Here is a 25,299-nt window from a genome sequence, read left to right as displayed (position 1 = left end):
GGAGCTGATCTGATTAATCATAGCTTGGGGAGCCAATGTTCCAGCAAACTCAGCTTCATACATTACACTGCTCATGTGAGCAGGTCATTCAGGTGAACTGAAAAACAAAAAATAAGTAGTCAGTTATAACACGTGATGTGACAGCTATGACATATATAGCAGGACAAGTAAAACTGGAAAAGATTTGAGACTGGATGGAAGGTGAAAGGCGTAGAAAAAGAGAGAGAGTATGTGTATGTAGGGAGACAAGGAATTATTATTGGCATTAACTGCATATGTGCATGATGTAGTAAAACAAGAGAATAGAGAAAATCAATAACTGGGGAAATATAGATTGTATATGGAAAGATCTGCAATTGGGGAGTCTATACAGATGAGGGCAGGAATGGAATTCAAAAGGAATAAAATTAATTGTGGACATGGTCTGTTCAAATGAAATAGCTACATCCTTCAGAGACAAAGAAGTGGCATCTCTCTGAGAGAAAATTCTGTGCAGACATGGCTCCAAACTAATTTGGAATGCACTATAACAAATGAAGTGTTGTGCATGGAGGGATTTGCAAATATGACCCTGATTTCCTGGAATTGTTAGCACATTCATGTCTGGCAGGGAGTGAAAATTCTGAACCTCTCTACTTTGCCTTCAGTCATCTTTTTGTCTATAAACGGAAGAGAGTATTAATATGTATATTGTTTTATTGCCCAATCCTGAAGAATATCACACATTTTAGTAAAGAGATTAACATATTTATCAGATGTTTATATCTGGTGTAGAATATGATTGTGACATACCAAGCAGTATTCCACTCTCTCATGTCCAGGGTACTCTATGGCTCAGTTCAGTTTATTTATAGTCATTTGACCAGCAAATATCAGTTCAAAAGTACAATTTTAAAACCCCATCTGAGGATCTCCATATCTTACTGGCTACATAACAGAACTTTGCCACTGAATAAGAGATAAAAGTATCTTTATCTTCTAATAAAAATGTAACAATAAAATCATCTGAATGGCTAACATTCCTAAAATTTCTGGTCAACACAGGTAAAATCAGTTTGTTTCCAACCTCCAGATAAAATTAACAGTGTAATAAAATATGTATAATCGTCTCAACTGAATTAAAATTACAGGGGCATAATCTGGCCTCTACTGGTATATGTTGAAATCTCCCACTGAGCATAGCTAATGGAAGGGCATTAAATCGGGCTCTTGAAAAGGCCCATCGAAAACTAGAAAATGTGATGGCTATTCAGTAAGGAGCACCAGACAAACCTTCCCAGCTCTTTAATGATTTATAATGTCTTGGGAGAAGAGTCAACTCATTTTGTAATTCAATATCTATGAGTCATTGCTTAAACCAGATTTTTTGCTCTGTTTAAGCCCATTTCTAGTAGGTTATCAGGAGCTAAGCCTACAGAGAGAAGTTTATTAATTATCGTTTTGCTCCAAGAGAGTTGTGGGTTAGATGATAATAAATAGGGTATTAGTCCAATGGGCTGAAGATGAATTTTAGCCATTAATTAAATATTGTTATCCAAGCCTTGATCTCAACTTTTAATAACCTAGCCTCCTGTCGGAGCACCACGTTAGATGTATACTTTGGAGCCTTAAATACGGCTCTAAAAAAACCTGATTATATTATCTCTAGGGGAGCATAATTAGTATAAGGGCCTAGTTGGTCACCATATATAAGTTGTGCTAAGGATTTGGCCGAGACTAGCTTAATTGCAGTTGGAATAAAACCACCTCCTTTAGTGCAATAAAATATTAAAATGGCCTTTATGCTTCTTTGGGCAGAGGTACTCCATGGCAATAATTGGAGACAGGCATTATCTTGGTGTCAGAAAATGAATTCAGTATGTCAGATGGTGGACTACTTCCAGTACCTCATTTTTCCTTGGCATTTTTGGGTGTGGCTGCCTTGCTAAAGGTTTCCTTGGCTCTTGAAATCCAGATACAGCTTTTTATTAACATGTTTACTGTTATTCTCAGTTCCAGTGGATTATTGAGAAGTGCCTTTCCTTTGAAAAATTCCTGTCTCCTCACTAACATATTCATATTTCTTCATATTCAGCCCAAGTGGCTTGGATGGCAATTAGAGCAACTATTTGCTAGCCACATTCACATCTGGCCATGGCCATTTTGTAGCCAGTCAGAACTAAAGACCCCATGTCTGAATAGAGACTAGTAAACCTGGATGAAAGATAAAGCATTGCTCTCTCCATATTATTAAGAATTGATATATGAGCACACAGGTAGTTGCCTTATGTTACTTTTGCTTCTTGCTGCTGTTCTGGAATAAGTCAAATGGAAACTGAATGCCTTTAAGATGACACAAGACAGAAGTTAACTGTGGGTAGAGTTTCCATCTTTTGTTTCCTGACAAGTTTCTTGTGTATTTAAAAAAATTAGGACTACCAGAAGTGTAACAGGTTTTTCTACCACTGCACCAGTATGCTGGGAAATGCTGCAGCTGTTGCATTCCTAATTGTCCCACAACTTTCCTCTCAAGGGCACCAAAGATGGCAACCTTAGCATTGGAGCTCTGAGGCAGATATTGTTGTAACAGAATTCCTGCAAGAGGAATATGGTATCACAAACTCCATCCAGTTTTAACAGTTTGAAGGGGGAGAATCATCACAGGCATCCCCTCTCAGCCATAAAACTCTGTGGGGCAGTAACTTTCTTTCAGCCTAACTTACCTCACAGTGTTGTAATGAGGAAAAAGTGAAGGGGAGAATCATGTATCCTGCCAGACCTCCTCAGAGTAACAGCAGTATCAAAATGTATCCGGATGAGCTTCTGGAGGTGAAGTCGGTGGCAATTCAGAATTCCAAAATATGTTTAAAGTGCTTCTTATTCTACCTACCTTTGTCATGGAAATGAGAGCCTCCTCAAAATGATATTTCCCTGTCATTTTTAACGGTGCTGATTTCTTCTCTATTTCCCTTCATGGGATGAAAGCTGGAATTTACCTCCTCTTTTCTTTAACATTTAACCCTTTGAAAGATTAAGGAAGGTACAATGCTTGCCATGCAAAAGCAGAGAGGATAAAGTGATTTTGTGAGGCCACTGATATTGTATTAGCTTATTTATTTATTTATTTATTTATGCACATCCTTTCCCTTGTGGCTCAGGTGGCTTACAATACCAACGTTAAAAACATGCAAAGTACAATAAAGGCCCATTATCCCCTGATATATGTACAGTTTTATTTCAGGTTGAATCCAACAGTAATTTTCCACTAATGCCATGCATTTCTGTCAGTGCAGCAGAACTTTCCTGCTTTCCTGTTCCTATTGCAGCTCACTGAGTTCTCCCCAGGAACAGCATGAGGGGTGCATTGGGGGCCTGAAGCTGGAGAAGAGAATTGGTGATCATTGCCACTTGTTTTGCTAGCAGAAAATTACCACTAGACAGTTTGCTCTGGAGAATGCAAGCAAAGTTTCCATGCCAAATTAAGAAAAGGGTCTACTAGACATATACTTCTTCCTTGCTTTCTGAACTTCGAAACAAATTTGCCTTGTCCATCACATTCATCTCCCCCTTCTTCCAAGGAATGTGGGGTGGTATACAGGCATGAGAGAAACTCATGTTTTTTTCCCCTTGCAACAACCCTGATAGTTGGCTAGGCTGAGATAGAATAAGCATCCTGAATTCAACCAGTGAGCTTCATAGCATGTAATCTCAGCCAGTCAGGGATTTGAACCCAGGGCTCTGTTATCCAAATTGTATACCAAGACACAGAAATTCCAAGTAACATGAAGAAAATGTCATATCCAGTTAGACACTCAGACAGCAGAGCTTACACATCAGAGCGGCTTCTTCTTCTTCCAGAATCAGAATAGATATATTACTGAAACCGATGGGTGGCCTTGGCTAGACAATTGTCTTCCTTTTGAGTACTCACTGGTACTGCTGTTGCTTCAGTACTCCTTCCCCTATTTTAAAGAGCTTCTTCTCCATTAGTATGTGATCACAACCAATCAGGGATCATGTAGTGAACATGATTACTTCATAATTTCAGAGGTGCATTTTAAAAGAAAAACAGATCCTGAAGGGGTAAGGCATAGTGCTGTGCATATTGATATACGCAAACCGAAAATAAACGCAAAACCTAGAGAGGGGGAAGGAGGAGGGCCAGGAATTCTCAGTGGCTAATAGGAACAGAGGTAAGGAAAAACGGTGTTCTTTGGCCAATCACAGAAGGCGTTTTTTGGCTGGAATAATTTTCAAACTTTTCTGTGCTTGGCCAAAGACTATAAAAGCAGGTCTGGTTCCCAGACCAGGCCGTTTGAGAGAGTATGGAAGCAAAGCTAGGCTTTAGCTCCTGCTGCCTGATTCCTCCTGTGAGATCCTGGATCCTGGTGCCTCATCCTGACCTGCTGGATTACAACCTGCTGCTTGGATTGGATTTCTTGCTGCCTGGAGAAGACATTGAAGGGTTTGAGATATCATTGTTTTCCTTTTAAACATGCAGCATCAGGCAAGGGTACTCACTTTCAGGTCCATCCAACAGCTTTTATTTATATAACATCAACTCCAACAGGCCCCAGCTATAGCTCACAGCAACATGAACTAACTAGAAACTGGTAACAAGAACTCCGCCCTCTGGGATCTAACTAACTCCAATGGATAATGGGGAAGGAGTGGACTATACCATTATATACATATATAACAGTAAATAATACCACATCCCCCTTCTTCACTTTGGTGTGGATGGTATAGTCCAAATGCTGCTACATATAGAATGAGAGAGTGGCAGCACCAAACCCGCCACTGGGGTTTGCCTGTACCGCTAACCCAAAACATAATCTTGAAACCTAGCAGGCAACCGAACCAGCTGTCCACTCTTCGTTCGCATGCGGTCAGATTGGGAGTTATCATCTGGTGATGGGAGCATAGCTGAATCGCTATGATCGTCCTCCTCTGTCCAATCCAAAGTCTCAGCTGGGGTCTGTCCTGAGTCAACGTGATCAGGGACAGGAGCAGATGCTGAGGGTGCAGAGGAGCAATCTTTTCTCAAATGTCTCCTGTTCCTCCTATACACACCACCATTCGATGTTTCGATGGTGTACAAGTGTGGTTCAGGCCTCCTTTCTATGACTGATGCTGGTACCCACCCCTGCGTGTCTGCAACCTCACGCTGTCCCCGTCATGCAGGGGTGGGAGGGGTACAGTCCGTTTGTCATAGGAGGCCTTCTGATGACTCTGAAGGGCTGTCAGTTTCCGTGGAACAGCTTTAGGCAGTCTGGGTATGAGAACCGAAGTGGTGGCTAGAAGAGTGCTGTGTAAGAGCTGTCACATCAGGAGCTATGGAGAGGCATACTCCAGGCCAGAGACAGGTATGTTCCGTAAGTTGAGTAAGGCCAGATGAAGATCCAAGCCATCAAGTGACGCCTTTTTAAACATATGTTTGATGGTTTGAACCATGCGTTCAGCCTGACCATTGGATTGGGGCTATCCAGGGCTGGAGTGGGTGATGGAAATGCCCCATTCAGATGCAAAGTGTTTCACCACGGAGCTTGCAAATGGGACATGGTCACAAATGAGCTCTTTAGGGATACCATGTCGAGCAAACAAAGCTTTCAACTTGGCCACCACCATGTCAGCCATCTTGTCAGGGAGCAGCAAACCTCAGGGTATTTAGAATAATAGTTAACAACAATCAGGTAGGACTGGCCAGCAATGTCAAAAATGTCGGTAGCCAACTTGTACCATGGCAATTCTGGGATCTCATGGGAGATCATGGGCTCCTTGCAGTTGCTAGGCTGAAATTCCTGACATGGTGCACAGTGTTCAACCCATTGTTCTATGTGAGCGTTCATGTTGGGCCAATACATCATCTGGCAAGCCCAAGCCTTTCACCTCTCCATACCTTGATGGGGAGAGTGAAGCAAGGCAAGAATGTGAGACTGTGCACCTTGAGGAATTAATATTTTGGGGCCAACCATGAGTAAATCGTTTTCAAGCCGGATTTCATCCCTGAGGGGCCAATAAGGTTTAAGAGCTGGTTGAACCTGTTTTCGCCAGCATGGCCATCCGTGAAGATGCAGGGCTTTCAGTGCCTGTAGATCATGGTCCGCCCTAGTGTGATCCTGCAGTTGCTTTAGCAAGGAATCACCAAAAGGTTGTGTCTCCCAAACTGTAAATTACTCTGTCCTCAAAAATGGGGTCAGGCGATGAGGGCCGGGGAAGTATAGAAGCCCTGGAGAGGGTGTCTGCTACTATCATGTCGTTGCCCTTAGTGTAGACAATCTCAAAGTTGTATTTCTGTAGCTGTAGCAGCATCCTTTGTAGTCGTGCTGGGGCCTTTCCTATGGGTTTGGCTAGAATGGCCTCTAGGGGCTTATAGTCCGACTGGACTATTACTGGGGCTCCAAACACGTACTGGTGAAATTTAGTCATGGCAAAAAGAATTGCCAACAGTTCCTTTTCAATTTGTGCATAGTTCCTCTCAGCCTCTGTCAGGGCTCTGGAAGCATACGCAAAAGGTTGGTTCTGTTGAAACAGCAAGCACCTAAGCCATCTTTGGATGCATCGGCTTGTACCACCAGCTGCTCTCCTGGATCAAAATATCGAAGTACAGGAGCAGTCGAAATGGCTCGTTTAAGACTATTCAAGGCATCTTGCTGCTCAAGCCCCCATTGCCACAAGACATTGTTTTTCAGCAGGGCTCACAGTGGTGCAGTGAGGCTCGATTCATTCGGTATGTATTGGGCCAGGTATTGTATGGTAGCTAAGAGTCTCTGAAGGCCTTTCTTGTCCACAGGTGGGGGCATCTTGTTGATGGCATCCACTTTGTCATCATCTGGTCAGATGCCATCTTTGGAAAACACATGTCCCATGTACTTGACCTCCTCTACTAGGAACTGTATCTTGTCCTTATTAAACTTCACCCCCTTGTGCCGTGCCCTCTGAAGGACTTGCTGCAAAATGGCGTCATGTTCATCTTTATCAGCAGCCGCAATGATCATGTCATCTGCAATGATGTGAACTCCTGGAATGTCACCAAAGCATTCATAATTCTTCAGCTGAAATACCTCACTTGCAGACTGTATACCAAACGGGAGTCTGTTGAAGTGATATCGTCCCCATGGGGGTGTTGAAGGTACACAACTCCTTGTCCAGTTTTACCTGCCAGTAGCCATCCTTCTCATCTAAAATGGTAAACAGTTTTTTACCAGACAGGTGTTTTCTGACGTATTCAACAGTGGGAATGGAAAAGTGTTGCTGCAATACTGCCTTGTTGAGGTCACGAGGATCAAGACAAATCCTAAGGGAGCCATTTTTCTTTTGTGTAATGACAAGGCTGCTGACCCAAGGGGTGGGATTTGTGACCCTTGTGATGACTCCCTGCACCTCCAGTTGGTGAAGGGTGCCCTTCAAGTCATTCAAAACAGAGTAGGGGATTTTCCTGCACCGTGGACAACAGGAGGGATCAAAGAGTTGAGAAAAATGTGGCGAGTGCCGGGAAATTGGCCCAGGCCTTCAAAAACATCTGAGTATTGCCCAAGGAGGTCATCCCCAGGTCGGAGTACAGTGCGGGGCACAAAATGGACTCACCTGAGGAGATCCAGACTGATGCAGGCATCCCTTCCAAGTAATGGGGGGGTCATCATTCTTGACCACATAAAAGGTCAGCTGGGCCTTGTTAGGGCCTGCACTACATTGGGCGACGATTGCCTCTACTGGTTTTATGCGGGCACCTCCAAAAGCAACAAGCATGACTGGTGACTGCATGGTACATACTTTTCCTCTCAACGATGCAGCCACTGCAGCAGGAATAGTGTTTGCTTCAGCTCCAGTGTCCAATTTAAAAGAGACTGGGAGGCCTGCAATTGTTACTGTGCTGTGCCACGCCTTGGAGAGATTGGGAGTAGACAGTGAGCCCATGAATAGCATTTTTACACCCTTTTCCAGCCCTGCCTGTCCTTTCTGCATGTTGCAAACTTTTGCAAAGTGATTCTTCCTGGAGCATTTGTAGCAAGTAGCTCCAAAAGCTGGACACTGTCTAGGCCTGTGCGTGTTGCCATATTTGTTGCAAAGGGCCCGGCATTTATCAGGAGGAGGCTGATGAGGGGGAAGGTCTGCTGAAGGCTTGCTCGTTAGTTGCAGGGAGTCAGAGTAGGTTTGCTTTTGCTCTACAGCATGCAATGTTGCTTCAGCAGACATAACTCTAGCTTGGGCACGTGTCAGAGCCTTAGTTCTGCAAATATCGATCGCCTGTTGTAGGGTGAGACTGATATTTTCTAGAAGCTTCTCCAGAAGTTTGCTATCAGTCACACTAAACACAATCTTGTCCCTCAACATAAGATCTTGAGAAGGACCAAACTCACAATGCTGTGCTTTTTGTCTAAGCTCAGTGACAAATATATCTATGCCAGCTGCATCATTGTATTGCAATTGCCAGAATTGATATCGCTCAAACACAGGGTTCTTTCTGGGTTCACAATAGGCATGGAAAGCAATTGAAACCTCAGTCAGGGTTTTATTGTCAGGATCTGCAACCACACCTTGCAAATTATTGTAAACTTCAAGGGCTTTATCCCCTATGCAATGAAGCAAAACTGCAATCTTGTATTCTTCTGACTCATCCTCAGCTCTGGTAACTGCAAGGTAAAGTTTTAACTTTTGCTCCCATCGCCTCCAGTTTTCCCCTAAATTTCCCACGAAGGACAATTCTGAAGGAGGCTTGAAATACTCCATTTCTGCGTAAGGGCTGCACCCTAAAGCCTCCCAGTCAGGCACCGGGGAACGTGTGAAGATCCAGACTCACTTCTGACACCATGTAATGGTCCCCTTTTAAGGCATGCAGCATCAGGCTAGGGTACTCACTTTCAGGTCCATCCAACAGCTTTTATTTATATAACATCAACCCCAACAAGCCCCAGCTATAGCTCACAGCAACATCAACTAACTAGAAACTGGTAACAAGAACTCCGCCCTCTGGGACCTAACTAACTCAAACAGATAATGGGGGAGGAGCGGACTATACCATTATATACATATATCACAGTTTTCAGGGCAGGGACTGATCGTAGTACAGGAAAGGTAGCTAGACCCTTAATTTCCCTGCATTAGTTATCCATAGTTTGGCCCAGGGGAACAATGAGTGGCAGTGGTACAGCTCAGAAGGGCCTTGGGGCACAGTGAAGGAGAAGACTAGAGGGGTGTAGGGGAGGGGAGGGCTGCGGCTTTCCCTCGACCTGTGCGCAGACCAACTCCAGAGCTGCCGTCCACCGCCCCAGCCTGTGGCTTGAGTGGTGCGATGAAGAATCCACACAGGACTTTCTTTGTCCAAGGGGCCTCTGGAGCTGCTCCACCCGCACAAGTGACCATAGGTGCTGGCAGTGGGCGGGGGTCTACTTCTCAGGCTGTCTCTCCTCCTGCTGCTGTTGTAGAATCTTCCCAGCAGCAGCAGGAGGAAGAGCAGTCTGGGCTTTCTTTGGGGGTGAGCTTCATGGATGTGACTCTTTCGGAGCTCACCCCAAGGTCCAGGAGAGTGGTGGAAGAGCTTGCAGAGGTGTTGGACTAACCGTCGCCTTTGCCTCCTTCACACCCCAGCAGTCCTTCCAAGGGGAGACAGGAGGAGAGGGTAGAGGAGGTGCAAGAGGAAGAGATGGAGGTGCACCCAAAGGTGCAGCCATCGCAACCCCCTCCCCTACTGCCATCTCCCCCTGAGACCCCTGGACACAGTGTGTCTGCCCCAAGCTCCTCAAAGGAGGCAACTCCGGTGGTGCCCATAGCTGCTCAGTTTGAACATTTGGTGGAGCAGAGGAGAGCCCTCAATACATTGTTTTGTGAGAGCAATGTGTGCAGCAAGAGAGCCAGCTCAACCAGGAAGAGTGGTTGACTACCTCTCAAACTGTGGCGGTCCTTCAGCCCCTTAAGGACTACACACAGTTGCTCTTGTCTGACACGGTGATGCTGGCTCTGGTTATTCCCATGATAGATGATGAGATGATGGTCGAATTTCTGGAGACAGCCGATATTTACTGGGAAAAAATATTTTTTTGCACAACCCTAGTGAGGGGAGCTAAACCCTGCCACATTACCTTGCTGCATGTCAGCATTTATCTTCAGCTCAGCTCAGTTACTGTAAGTGAGCTACAAGGAAAATGAACAATGCGTTGAAGAACAGGAAGATAAGGAGAGAAGGGCCGGAGTTTAGCTCCCCTCAACCAAAAAGATGAATACTGCCTGCACCCAAAGAACACCTTCAGTACTATTGATAGACAGGCTTGCTAAATGCAGAGATAAAACTGAGGATTTTTTGCTAGTGAGTTCCTTTAATCGCTAAAATTACCCTCTGTAACCCTGAAGTAGCTATTGAAAGTACAGTTTAACTTTGATGTGGTATATATCTACAGGAAAGCAATATGGAATCATAGTAGTACAGGTGATCTTTGGGGGAGTTATCAAGCATAAATGTACATCTTTTCCAATATGAAATCCATATGTTACAGAAAATAACTGATTTCCTCAGGGCATGGACTTGGTACATGTGATTCTGATCTATGGCATATAATAAAACACCTAGGACACTACTGTTCATTGCAACAATGCAATGAACAGGATTTTGACACAGCAATAAAAGTTGACAGTAATACATTGCATAGACATTTCACAGTGAACAGATCTCTGAGTGTTCCTGTGGACTCTGATCTTATGATTTCCCCTGGCTACAGAAACTGTCGATAGAATGTTAGCCCTGTATGAAATCATATATTATCCATTACTGTTTCTCTTTTTGCAATGTCTACTGTACTGTGTAAGCTTTTATTGTTTCTTGAGCCTCTGTCATAGTTACTGCAATTTGTAGCACTGGTAGAAAGTGGCCACATTTCTAAAAAAGAATGTAAAAAAAATCAATGGAACTGCAATCTTCAAATAAAGTACTCACAACAGTAGTTGTAAATCTGGAGCATAATTAAAGTCCTTTGCCTGCCTTTTCTACTATTGTAGGGAAACTACATTAGCCTGGGTGATAAATATTTGTGGCATGCCTGCACATGTGAAATAGGTGGATCCCAGGGGGGTGAGGTGGGATAATATACTTCCCGGAAACCTCAACTTTCATTAAAAAATATTTCCGCAGCAGCAGCAGGAGTAGTGAAGAAAAGCTTAGATACAAAAGCTACGGGATCATTCTCATGAATTCTCCAGTGTTTGCCACCCTAATAAGGAGAACCAAAAGTATTTAATTTGGGAAGTTTAGAAGTCAAAACTGCTGTAATTTAGCTATTTGGACTATAAATAATCCACATAAAATGGCATTTCAGATTAATGGAGTCTTCCATAGGCCAAAGAAGAATGCCATATTCTCATGTATTCTACCTTGCCCCCATTAAAACATCCATCTGCTTTCACGTTAGAACATAAGAACATAAGAAAAGCCATGCTGAATCAGACCAAGGCCCATCAAGTCCAGCAGTCTGTTCACACAGTGACCAACCAGGTGCCTCTAGGAAGCCCACAAACAAGATGACTGCAGCAGCATTTTCCTGCCTGTTTCCAGAGCACCCAATATAATAGGCATGCTCCTCTGATCCTAGAGAGAACAGGTATGCATAATGACTAGTATTCATTTTTATTAGTAGCCATGAATAGCCTTCTCCTCCATGAACATGTCCACTCCCCTCTTAAAGCCTTCCAGGTTGGTAGCCATCACCACATTTTGGGGCAGGGAGTTCCACAGTTTAACTATGTGTTGTGTGAAGAAATGCTTCCTTTAGTCCGTTTTGAATCTCTCACCCTCCAGCTTCAGCAGATGACCCTGCATTCTAGTATTAGGAGAGAGGGCGAGAGGGAGCAGATGACTCTGCGTTCCAGTATTATGTCCTCTCTCTCCATACCATGCATAATTTTATAGACCTCTATCATGTCTTCCCTTAACCACCTTCTTTCTAAGCTAAACAGCCCTAAGCATTTTAACCGCTCCTCACTGGGCAATTGCCGAACTCCCCTGATCATTTTGGTTGCTCTTTTCTGCAACTTTTCAAACTCCACAATATCCTTTTTTAGGTGTGGTGACCGAACTGTACACAGTATTCCAAGCGTGGTCTCACCATAGATTTGTAAAAGGGCAGTGTGATATCAGCAGTTTTATTTTTTATTCCTCATCTATTTTGGCCAGCATGGAATTTACCTTTTTCACAGCAGCAGCACACTGGGTTTACATCTTCATCGAGCGATCCACTACCACCCCAAGATCCCTTTCTTGGTCTGTCCCTGCCAGCACTGATCCCATCAGTGTGTATGTGAAGTTCGTATTCTTTGCCCCAATATGCATCACTTTACACTTGCTCACATTGAATCTCATTTGCCATTTTAATGCCCATTCTTCCAGTTTGAAGAGATCCTTTTGGAGCTCTTCACAGTGTGATTTTGTTTTAACCACCCTAAATAATTTGATGTCATCTGCAAACTTGGCCACCTTGCTGTTCACCCCCAACTCCAGGTAACTGATGAACAGGTTGAAAAGCATCAGTCACAACACAGATCCCTGAGGGTCCCCTCTGCTCACATTCCTCCATTGTGAGAACTGACCATTGATTCCTATTCTCTGCTTCTTATTTTTCAGCCCGCTCTTGATCCATAAGAGGAGTTATCCTCTTATCCCATGACTATGAAGTTTGCTTAGCAGTCTTTAGTGGGGGACTTTGTCAAAAAAAGTTTGGAAATCCAAATACACAATGTCCACAGGCTCATTTCTGTCCACATGCTTACTGACACTTTCAAAAAACTCTAAAACATTAGTGAGTCAGGACCTACCTTTAGAGAACCCATGTTGGGTTTTGCTCAGCAGGCCTTGCCCTTCTATATGCTTGACAATTCTATCTTTTATAATGCTTTCCATTAATTTACCTGGAACAGACATTAAGCTAACTAGCCTGTAATTTCCTGGGTCCCCCAGGGTGTTACATTGGCCATTCTCTGGTCCTCCGGTACAGAGGCTGCTGTAAGGGACACGTTACATATTCTTTTATTTCAGGCTCATCTGACCAAAGCTCTTGAGCACATCGTGCATAAGATAAAATAATTTTAACATTATAGACTATTAAAATGTACAGCAGCAGTAACTTTACATTCTTAAAATACTTGAAACACTTTAAAATTTAAATAACAATTACCAATAAATGAGTTACTTTACAGGCATAACAATAACTACAATAGTAATAGCACTAGTTAACAATAGTTTAGCTTTGTTGTGCCTTTAAGGAAACTATTATTACCAAATATTTCGTGACACATTTGGTTTTTTTGGGGTCAGCATCACCCAACAAAAATGGGACCGCCGAAGAGTCAGCAGGAAGATGATATCTTGATAAAATGGTCACAATCCAGGTGGCCCTGGGTGTAGCCCCATAGATCACAAAATAACAGGTGATCTATCATCTCAATTGCTCCTGATGCACAGACATATAGCTTATCTGAACATTTCCCATTTGAGTTCTTGAAGAACATTAGGATGAATACTGTCTGGCCCCTGTGCCTTGTTAGTTTGCAGTTCATCTAGATGTTCGAGGACGTCCTGCTTTGTTACCACTATTTGGTCATTCTCCCCTCCCTAAAACCTCTGTTCAGAAGAAGGAATCTGCTCTATATCGTCAACAGTGAAGACAGATGAGAAGAATTAATTTAGTTTCTCAGCAATCGCTTTATCCTCCCTTAGTGTTTCTTTACTTCCATTGTCAACCAATGGTCCAACTGCTTCCCTAAGCTGGTTTCCTACTCCTAATGTACTTAAATAACTTCTTATTGTTTGTTTTGATGTGTTTAGCAATACGTCCCTCAAAATATTTTTTTGCATCTCTAATTGTTTGCTTGCATTTCCTTTGTGCAAGTTTGTGTTTGCTTTTGTTTGCTTTGTTTGGGCAATCCTTCCAGTTTCTGGTGGAAGCCTTTTTTTTGCTCTAATAGCTTCCTTCACCTTACCAGTTAGTCATGGTGGTGATCTCTTGGACTTATTACCACCTTTCCTGACCTGCGGTATACAATCTAGCTGAGCCTCTAGTAATGTGGACTTGAGTAACATTGAGTAATGTGGACTTGAGTTGATGTAGGAGATTTAACCCTCCTAACTGTTCTTTTCAACTTCCTCTTTACCAGGTTTCTTCCAGGCATTCCAGTTGTGTTCCAGTTAACTGTAATTTGACTGTTGACTCAGAGACATTTTTTATCTGTAAGTATCTCCTTGCTTTTGCATCTCAACTAGTGACAGATCCCTCTGGTCTCAAAAGGCCAGTTCACCTACAGAGCAGTGCTTAGGAGATCTAGACTATTCTAAATCCATGGAAGTTAATCATCTTAGAAGGGTGTGACTACCATCAGTTTTGTGCTGACCATCACTTTATGGTGTGTGTGTGGCATACTCTTATCTTGGTTTGGGTACAACTCATTCTAGCATCTGTCACTGAAAGTCCCTTCTTTATCCTGGGTATACTACGTACACAGGGCACCTGCTTGAAGCCACTAACCTTTAGACTCCAGCACACTATATGGAAGAAGTTGTAACTGATTGCAGTTGTAACATACTGTGTATTTCCAAACCCTTCTGACAGAGCAAAAACATTGAATATTAAGACAATTTTACTTTGCTGCTGCTGCTTCTTTTTGAAGGTCTGTAATTGATTTTGCCTATAGGTTGATGTAGTTCTTTTTATTTTTAGCATTTGAAACCTATTATAAAAATATGCACCAGAAATTGTACGTGTGAGATCTTTCCTTTATGGGTTGAAGCTAAAGTGATTATTCCACCATCTAAATGGAGCGATCCTTCTCTTCCCTGTTCTGCCTTCCTTTGTGGAAATGTAAACCTCCCAACACTGAAATGGAGTCTCAAAGAATCATTTTTTTTTAGTTATACTGCAGAACCATTTCTTACTTGTCTTGTTTTCTCCAGGTCCCTAACATGTTTTTAAAACTACATATGCATATATACTGGAGCTTTTTGACAAAGTCTGCACACTGTAGCTTCATTCTGCTTGGCCTCAATAGTCTTGTAATATATACAAATCAGAAATGAAAAGAAACCGGTCCACTGGCAGTACCCAAGTGTAAAACTCAGCCAGAAACATAATTTATCCCCATATTAGGATGAGGTCATCCCATTTTTCTTACTTAAAAATATTTTGATGTGAAAAGACCCATGTTTCTTAAGTTATTAAAAGCTCCACATATGCGAAGTACCAAATCCTATGGGACAATGTCAACTGTATTGTCGCTAATCTTCTTTTGTGATTTTTCAATAGTGTGGTAAAAAGATCCAAAAAAGGACGTTTTCCCAGGTGGAATTTATGGTTTTCTGTTCATACTCTGTTTTAAAAGATAATGACCAAAGAGAGGATGATCACAAAGCATGTCAGGAAACAATAAAGGTGTGGGATTCCAACTGCTGTTCACATGACCAGAGGACACTTCCACATGCACAAGGAAAAAGGTCTTGAATATCCAAAAATTATCCCTCCAACTACAGCACATTTATTAAACTATGACCAATGATCTGAATGGGAAGACCCAGATATGGGCTGAAGAATTCCAAACATACAGTCTCTGAGAATTGTATGTAACCTAACTTGCATCTGTGAGCTAAAAGCTCGTATACTGAATCCTTAACCTAGCCAATCCTGGTTTATAACTGTAAGCATAAAAATTATTGACAATGCAGCATATTAATTCAGCACCGCCTATTAAGAGACCTGAAATTAATGCTCAAACTCTATATTATGTGGAGTTCTGTTATTCTTTCTTCCATTTTTTTTAAAGTGGGTAGAAACGGGGAACAAGGTGAAAAAAAGAGTAACCCAAGAATGTGTAGACAGATATTAAAGTGGCTTGGAATGTGAAAAGCATATCTGGTATTTATGAAACTATCCAAGGTACTTACTCTCAATATATCTAATTTTCAACATGGCCCCATCTTTGGATAATTAAATCTGGAAACTGGAGCCATGAACAATAATAATAACAAAAACAGCACCAGTACCTTTAAGAATGAATGCCCTCTGCTGTGGCCATTGTGGGGGATTGCTAACAAGCACAATGATACTGCTAGCCTTCAGGCCTTGGTTTCTGTCTGTAAAAGGCAGGGGAGGCCTTTGAGGAAAGGACTAGGCCTGGCAGAAACCACTAGCCCACCTGCTCACTATTATTCTCCAATAGCCATGGCATAAAAGGCAGTGTGGTACAGTGGCTAGAGTTTCAGACTAGGATATGGAAGATCCATGTTCAACCATCCCCTCTGCCATGGAAGCTTCTTGTGTGACTTTGGGCCCATTGCTTTCTCTCTCAGCCTAATCTACCTCATAAAGTTCTTGTGAGGATAAAATCGAGAAGAGGAAAATTATGTAAACTGCTTTGAGTCCTCCTTAGGATAAAGGTGGGGTACAAATAAAGTAAAAGATAATTAATAATAATAGTAATAATAATAATAATAATAGTTGGCTTTTATATGCTGACTTTCTCTACCACTTAAGGAAGAATCATACTGGCTTACAATCACCTTCCCTTCCCCTCCCCACAACAGACACCCTGTGAGGTAGGTGGGGCTGAGAGACTGTGACTATCCCAAGGTCACCCAGCTGGCTTCATGTATAGGAGTGGGGAAACAAATCCAGTTCACCAGATTAGCCTCTGCCACTCATGTGGAGGAGTGGGAAATCAAACCCGGTTCTCCAGATCCACCGTTCTAAACCACCTCTCTTAACCACTACACCACGCTGGCTCTCAACACCACACTGGCTCCAAGCTGAAAACTGTGGGGGAAGAGATAAAAGAAAGGTTGGTTGGTAAGTGGAAAAGGGATAGGATATAGGGGCTGCCAGGAGGAGAGAATGAGCGTGGAGAAGGTGAAAATGAAGTAGCCCCCACAAGTCTTTGCTGGTTCCATGCTTATACTATCATATTAGTCCTGAAATATTTACATGCCACTTGGTAAAATAACCCCAAGCATGAAGCCTTAGAAGACCATGCCCATAGTATTTGTATGTATTTTTTTTAAATAGCGTTTGGTTTATTGCTTATTAACAAAGCCATAAGCAAATACACAAGCAAATACATATAAACTATTTGTATGTATTAGGGACTAGGAGTCAGTCTCACAGTCCTGGATGCAGTGCATGGAGACAGCCCAAAGCTTTCCCAGCACAGGGGACAAAAGTGAGATGTAAGGCAAGAATTAAGAGATGAGCTGTCTCCTTATGCTAGCACTGGAAATCTAGCAGCTGCCTGCTAGCATAGGGTTTGTACTGATAAATCAGTGAACTATTAAATTACCCAGTTTGTTTAAACTTGCTCTATAAAATGTACCAAATTGTATAATGATTGTGGGGAAAAATCCGTATTCACCTAAATGATGTTCAAAATATTCTATACCAGCATTCAAGTATATTAACATATTGTTTAAAATACCAGTAATATTTCTTTTCAAAGACCAATATGTTTAAATTAAAACATTCTTTCACTTTATTTCAGCAGTTTCAGTTTAGTATCAAATTGGTTGTTGGAAAAAAAAGGGGGGAAGCCCAGAAAAACTACCTCCCCTTCCAAGCATAAGATTTTAATATATGGCTCATAAATGTGCTTTGCTAGACCAAAGGAACAAGAATGTAGGTTAATTTAATAGAAAAAAATGGAATAACATTGATTTTGGCCAATATCAATTACAACAGTACTACCCTATTTTACAAATAACAACTGGACATTTTACACATGTACAGTATTCTTCATAAAAGCGTATTTGGATTTAACAATGTGTCATTATTAAAAAAATCAACTTCTTTTCTATAGTTGTGTTAGAGGCATTTGTACGTATCCAAATAAATTCTTTACAATCCAATACATTATATCACAATTAGGAATATATATATATATTTCTTTATATAATATATATACCATTAACTTAAACCTTGAAAGCATTATTTTCTAGTTAATAATGTTATGTAGAGAAATGAGGCAGTCCAGATTGTACTAGCACTTATACCAATACAGACAGAGTTGGGATCATTTCTGAATTTGTGTCACGGAATTGGGCTCCAATAGTCTAGCATATCATGCTCACTGTGGTTTCATAGAAGACAGTCACCAGTCTCAATCCAGCACAGTTAGTCACATTTCTATCTAGATATGAATCCAGCAGCACCTTAGAGACCAATAAGATTTTCAAGGTACGACCAGGGCCTGCAACAAACCAAGATGCCAATTCTGTCCCACATCCACTCTAACAACACAATCACTGGACCCAAGCTATACCATCTCAGATTCATTTACTTGTTCATCTTCCAACGTTATATATGCCATCAAATGTCAGCAATCCCATTCTTCTCTCTACATTGGACAAACAGGTCAGTCCCTACGCAAAAGAATAAATGGACACAAATCTGACATTAAAAGCCACAACACTCAAAAACCAGTGGGAGAACATTTTAATCCTCCAGGTCATTCCATTGCTGGCCTAAGGGTGGCAGTCTTCAAACAGAGAAGTTTAAATGGGAATGCTGAATTTGAATTCATTCACAGTTCAGAACAATGGATCCTTCCCAAGGGCTGAACAAAAACAGAATTCTTATCTCACTACAGATGCTAATTTTCTGTCCCAAAGCATTTCCCCTCTGCTCTAATGAAGCTGATTACAATGCACATTGTTTCTCTGCATCCTGAGTTCCTTCTCTGGAACACCCACCTTCTGACTCGGATATAAGGACTCAGAGATCTGCATTCCAACTTGTACCTGATGAAGGGAGCTCTGACTCTCGACAGCTCATACCACATAAATCTTGTTGGTCTCTAAAGTGCTACTGGACTCATATCTAGCTGTCCTACTGCAGACCAACATGACTACCGTCTGAAACGTAAATCTATCGATAACTAATTTCATTCATTTCAACTGGACTAAAATTCAACTAATTTTTGCTGGATCAGGAATGAGATATCTGAACTTTTCCCACTTTACCGATGTCAAGTCAAAAATAGTTAGTACATGTAATTAATATAATCTGCTTTTCAGGAGAGCTATCCTAGTTTATCTACTTGTGTGTGTTCTTTCCAATCTAGTTACCTTCAGCACAAGTTCTAGGAAATTGAGTGCCTGGCCTATTTCTGTACACCTTTCCCCCCTTTACTGTACCCCATTCTCAAGAGATAGCAGCAGTAGTAGGGTTTCTGAGAGCTGGGAAGGGGGGAACACACAACAATGGATTAGCCCAACATGCTGGTTCTGACTGCATTTTGGAAGAATAGTATTCTCAGTGCCATGGCTCATCATATTATGATTGTTGTATGATGTACAATAGAATCAGACAGGTATCACTAGAACACAAGAAAAAAGTTAACTAGCTAGCTGACAAGATATTGTGAACTTCATGGACTTTATGTATGAAACTATTCTCATAGCCTTTTCCATGTCTAGTTATGCTACACAGGTTATTCTGGTAAACATGTATAACTATTCTAAGGATTGGAAATGAATTATTGGATTCCATTAGACTCTGAATCCCAAGGAAATGAATGGCAATTTACAACTTTAACCATAAAAATAGTACTCCTTTTCAGAAATATTTTTGTGATGAGTCAGATGACGATACCTGCCACAACATTTCAGCTTTGTTTCAATAGTAACTGGAACATTAACTTGTAAATGTTTAGGGCCCATTATGGTATTTTAAAAATAAGCTAGTAAGCTCTGTTTTCTTTGATTTTAGCTATCTATATAAAAATGAAACTCAGTTTAAATTTCATAGTCACATACAGTGACACAAGTTTTTCGGAAGAGAAGAAATATTTGGCTTTGTGGTTTTTAATCTCTTAAAGTATATATTAGAAGTTTAATATAGTTTATGATGATTGAATGCTTTTTACATCATATGCTAACAGGAATGTATGAACTATACTTCAATATTATTTCCAGACTGACTGGAAAATACAATATTGAAGCTTCATGTTTCTTTTGGACATTTCCCCCACTTTACACCATAGCAGAATAAGAAGCCTAGAACTTTTCTATAATATAAGTTATTTATTATTGCACAATCACCAAACTGGGTCACTCTTGATAGAACACTGACAATGTATCTACATCAAGAGTTGCATTTGGTTCAGTATATTAATTCCAGTTATAGGCACCAATCATGCAGGTTCTATAGAATTTCCATGGCAATCTCAGTCTCAGCAGTGTTCCCTTTTAGGCTATTGCCACAATCCAGAGAATTCAGTCAGTGTAAGAAAACAGTCTACCACAAACATGTCAGCTGTACTATGCATGCAAACCCATGCATAGGGCATTGCTCATTTACTTAAGGATCTTCATGCACATTATAATGTCTACATGGTGGAAATTTGATTTTGGCTGTTTGCTTCAGTGAAAAAGCATCTCTATGTACATAGAAAGAATACAGGGGCAGAGTTAGTGTTGCCAGGTCCCTCTTCGCCACCGGCAGGAGGTTTTTGGGGCAGAGCCTGAGGAGGGCAAAGTTTGGGAAGGGGAGGGACTTCAATGCCACAGAGTCCAATTGCCAAAGTGGCCATTTTCTCCAGGTGAAGTGATCTCTATTGGCTGGAGATCAGTTGTAATAGCAGGAGATCTCCAGTTAATACCTTGAGGTTGGCAACCCTAAGCAGAGCTGTTCAGTCCACTGAAGCGAATAGGAAAGCCATGTGTGCGCTGCAGCTCCCTTGCGTGCAAGGAGTTGCTGGAGTTGGGGGGCTAGTAAGCTAATTATGGCCCATCTCTAAAGGAATGGATCCAGATTTAAATTTAAAAAACCATATATTCTATGAATACTGTTCTTGCTGATTCTAGTTTCAAGTATGCAAGCTACACTTGTTTATGAAAAAGCAAGAGGGCTCTGCACCTTTAGTTTATTCACAGCAGAAAGAAGGCCCTCATGTTTTAAGAGCTTTGTACCTTTTAAAATGTTATTAAAAGTCACTATGACAAATATCAAATTCTAAAGCAGACAGGATAGCCTAACTTAATTTTTTTTACAGTTTTTAAAAAATGTATAAATGCTCATTAATGCAAAATTCCAAGGAATCATATGCAGAGGAATTAATGTCTTTTAAAGGGTATTACAATGGTTGTAGAACATAATCCTGTAATTAAAGATATTTATAATCTTCAAGGATTACTTTCTTATCTAAAATTCTTCCTCATTCTGAGAATGTGAGCAGAAAAAAGACTAATGAAAGCATTTTTTGTTCTGTTTTAATCCATGTAAACTTGTGTTGTATTCTTGAAACACTGTACACATGTTGAAAGGGAAACAAACAGGAAAAAGAAAAGGACAATGTTTTTAAAAAACCAGGGATCTCCTTAAGTTGACATGAAATCATATAACTTTAATTTTGGCATCAAATGCTTTGGTCACACCATACTGACACTGTGATCCAGGTTGCTTTGTTCTAAACACCCAGTTATGAAAGGTAGGCTTGTTGTAGTTTTTCTATTTTAAGTTCCAACATACAGTTCACTGTCTCCCCAGATGAAGGGAAGATAGAGAAAGAGAGAAAAAGGTGGGTTTTTTTTTCATTTTTAATAATATGGATTAATCTATAAGTCTACAGGAGCGAGAAAACGTGTAGAGGTGTCATTTCACCCTTTTAGTGTACATGTTCTGCAACAAAGTTGCTGAAGTACTTTCCGTTGGCAAAGATTATTCTTTTTCACTAGCATACAGAAGCCTCCTTCGGCCCAAGATTCTTCCGTTGCTTCCAGAGGTCATAGAGAATGGAGAGAAGTTGAAGGGTTGAACAGCGTGGTGTCAAGTGGAGGAAGGTTTAATTTGTCAGACAGGCAAATTTGATGGAAGAGACCATTCAGGAACAGGTAGTAAGTAGGAAATTTTGTTTCCATCAAAAGGAATTTCAGTCACAACAGCATTTGTTTTCAAGGAGAAATATTGTGTTCCAGCAAGAAGTGATTTGTATCCATTTATGAAAGGAGAAAAAAAAGTCAGAAAGAGAAATATTAGAAAACAGTGAAAATACAGTGGAAGATATTTTATTGAGTATTATGAATAAAGAAAATCAAACAGCCATGTCACATGAAAATGTACACAATCTAAACACACACAAAACTTGTGCAGAGTAGTACCCTAACTTCTCTAAAAGCAAGTGCTTACCATTGGGGTTTATGGGCCACTGTACCAATGCAGAGTCACAACCAATGACATTGTATTAGAACTGCAAGCACTTCACAGGACTATTCACTTGTTATAAAGGGGAAGAAATCTTCCCTCCCCATTCATGTAAGAAAAAAATAACAAGTGATCTGAGTAGTACTGCATTTATTTGAACACAGAGAATCAAATCTGTCTTAGGAAAGCATGTGGGTTTTCAGCTGGGTTTTCAGAGAGATCTCATGCTCAAATAAACACGGTACATCTTGTTCACTTGTTATTTTTCTCCTGAAAAAAGGGAACAGGATAAGCATGTACAGAGTTGAGTTTCTTCCTGAAAAGTAACAAGAAAAAAAGTACAATGCCAGCATTTTTAAACTGTAAATCATAAGTCAAAGTATGACAGTAGCTATTTGATTCCTCACTAGTCTGATAAAATTTAGCTGGGATTCTCGCCACTCACTCAACCTCAACTGGCTTCAGCAGAACAGGAGAACATTAAGCCCTGCTTTGGCTTAATTGAATATTACACCCATGCCTTTTGGTTTATCAGTTTTCTTTCTTGTGCAGAACAGCAAGGGGAGGGGAAGGGTTTATAGATTAGAAAAGTTTTTGTGGGAAGTATGAAGAAAGGAGATACAGAAAATAACTTGACACATGCTTTATAATAGGAACTGGAAATTGCTTTGTAAAGAGTGAAGCAACTTGGAAAGTTTCAAAAGAACAAGTGAGAATTCTGCAAGCTGGAATTTTCAGTTTGGAAGAGAAGAAAGCTGGATACAAACCAACATCCAATGTGAAGAAACACCTAAGTGAAGCCCCTGGGGAGGAGACGAGAACAATCGAAACAAGAGGCATACAGAAAATCACCGAGTACCATAAAGGCTCACACAAAAGGTGATCAGAAAGAACAGGAAAAAGAGTTAGTGGGTGTCATAAAAGCAGATGATATGAATAAGCTGGTAGCAAGACCACTTCTGTGCAAAGGTGTTGATTTGTCCTGTTGAACTACGGAAACAGCTGATAACCTTTCTGATCTACCTGATTCTTGTCCAACTCACTTAGAAACCTTTGGCTGATTACAAAACTTGAGACTCCTTGAAAATCTAGGTAGCTGCTTGGCAGTGTTTGCCAATTGGTTTTATGATCCATATGACATTTCCATTTGAAAGGGCCAGTAATGCTCTGGCAGCTGTAATAAAATCTGCAGGTCTGCCATTCTGTTATGCCATATTAGTCTAGCATATACCACTCTCAGGATGGCAAAAATGCCAACCAAATCAGACACCGTTTATAAGGAATGATTGCTCTTTCTACAATATGTTTTTCTAAAAAAAAATCTAGGTTATGGATAACTGCAAATTCTGAAACAGTTACTTGAAAGAAGGAACTTTCACTATCAGCCTGATTGCCCATGATGACTGGAAGAAATCTCCTTGCTTAACTTTTAAGCAAGTGATATAGGACCAAGGTACATGTTCATGTTTTAAGGTGTTCCCTCCAGCCACACAACACATGTTGGGAATGGCTTTGAAAAAATAAAGGCGAGCCCAAATGGGCTCTTAACGTGGCCAAGGGGGAAGGAAGGGCTCCCACCTCCCCACCCCAAGCCATTTTCCCATGTCAAAACAGCACTTGCGGGGGGGGGGGGAGTTATTTTTGCTGCACTCCGTGCACAGAATACTCTACATGGAGAAGCAAAAACAGGGAAATAACCCCCGCCAAGTGTTGTTTCCGCAGAGGAAAATGGCTTGGGAGGAAGGCAGGAAGGATCCTTTCTTCCTCCCACAATCATGTTCCAAGCTCATTGGGTTCTCCTTTATTTTTAAAAAGGTGTTCTCTGCAGCTGTTGCATGGCTATGGGGAACCCGAGTTGATCCTTTAAAAACACGAATGTGTAGTTTGGCCCTAGTTGTAGGGGAAGCAGTACAAGAACCTAGTGGAGAGGCACAGATTTTCTCCTCTAATTATGTGAATAGAGATGATGAGCATAATTTACCATGGTGGACATAAACCTACATGGCTGCAGTGCCTTCTGATGCAGCAAGAGGAATTTTATTCCATATCACTATAGAATAAAATATCCAGAAATGCAAGGTCATAGTAAAAATATATATTAAAAATAATCCCCCCAAAACTCACTCAGTATTCAACTCCCTAAGGTGGTTGTGTGTCCACTTTTATCATGTGTCCACTTGGTAAATGGTTGTCTATACTCTGCTACTTCTGTAACAAGAGGAGAGTCCTTTGCTGTATTTCTGTCTCCTGTTACTTCTTGTGCCTTCTAAACATTCAAAAATATGATGTATATACTGGAGTTTAAGCAGGACCTCAGAACTGAATGGGTATGCTTGTCCAGTATTAACACAAGGAAAACGTCAGAGGTCCTATAACAATATTGCTGTGTGGTGTGGGTTCAGAGGAAGCACTCTCTCCCTCACCATGCTTCTAAAATTGTAGTTTGGATAATCAGACCCAAGTCTGTACAGTGAAGGGAAAAAGTATTTGATCCCCTGCTGAATTTGCCTGTTTGGCCTTTGACGAAGAAATGACCAGTCCATAATTTTAATGGTAGGTTTATTGTAGCTGTGAGAGACAGAATAACAACAGGAAAACCCCCAGAAACCCAGAAGACAAAAGTCAGAGATTGATGTGCATTATAATGAGTGAAATGAGTATTTGATCCCTTTGCAAAAGATGACTTAGTACTTGGTGGCAAAACCCTTGTTGGCAATTACATAGGTCAGACGTTTCTTGTAGGCGGCCACCAGGTTTGCACACATCTCAGGAGGTATTTTGTCCCACTCCTCTTTGCAGATCCTCTCCAAGTCAGTAAGATTTTAAGGCTGATGTGTAGCTACTCGAACCTTCAGCTCCCTCCATAGATTTTCGATGGGATTAAGGTCTGGAGACTGGCTAGGCCACTCCAGGACCTTAATGTGCTTCTTCTTGAGCCACTCCTTTGTTGCCTTGGCCATGTGTTTTGGGTCATTGTCATGCTGGAATACCCATCCTCAACCCGTTTTCAATGCCCTGACTGAAGGAAGGAGGTGCTCACCCAAGATTTGATGATACATGGTCCCGTCCATCGTCCCTTCGATGCGGTGAAGGTGTCCTGTCCCCTTAGCAGAAAAACACCCCCAAAGCATAATATGTCCCCCTCCATGTTCGACGGTGGGGA

The 25,299-nt window shown here is 41.3% G+C and overlaps 1 protein-coding gene across 1 annotated transcript in view; it reads right to left on the bottom strand.

Moving 5' to 3' along the window:
* PCSK5 (proprotein convertase subtilisin/kexin type 5) overlaps positions 1-25,299 on the bottom strand; it is a 341,064-nt gene that overhangs the window by 49,187 nt on the left and 266,578 nt on the right. The window lies entirely within an intron of this gene.

The sequence above is a fragment of the Euleptes europaea genome, chromosome 4 (assembly GCF_029931775.1).
Source record: "Euleptes europaea isolate rEulEur1 chromosome 4, rEulEur1.hap1, whole genome shotgun sequence".
NCBI classification, from domain to species: domain Eukaryota; kingdom Metazoa; phylum Chordata; class Lepidosauria; order Squamata; family Sphaerodactylidae; genus Euleptes; species Euleptes europaea.
This window is presented reverse-complemented; position numbering and strand designations above follow the sequence as displayed.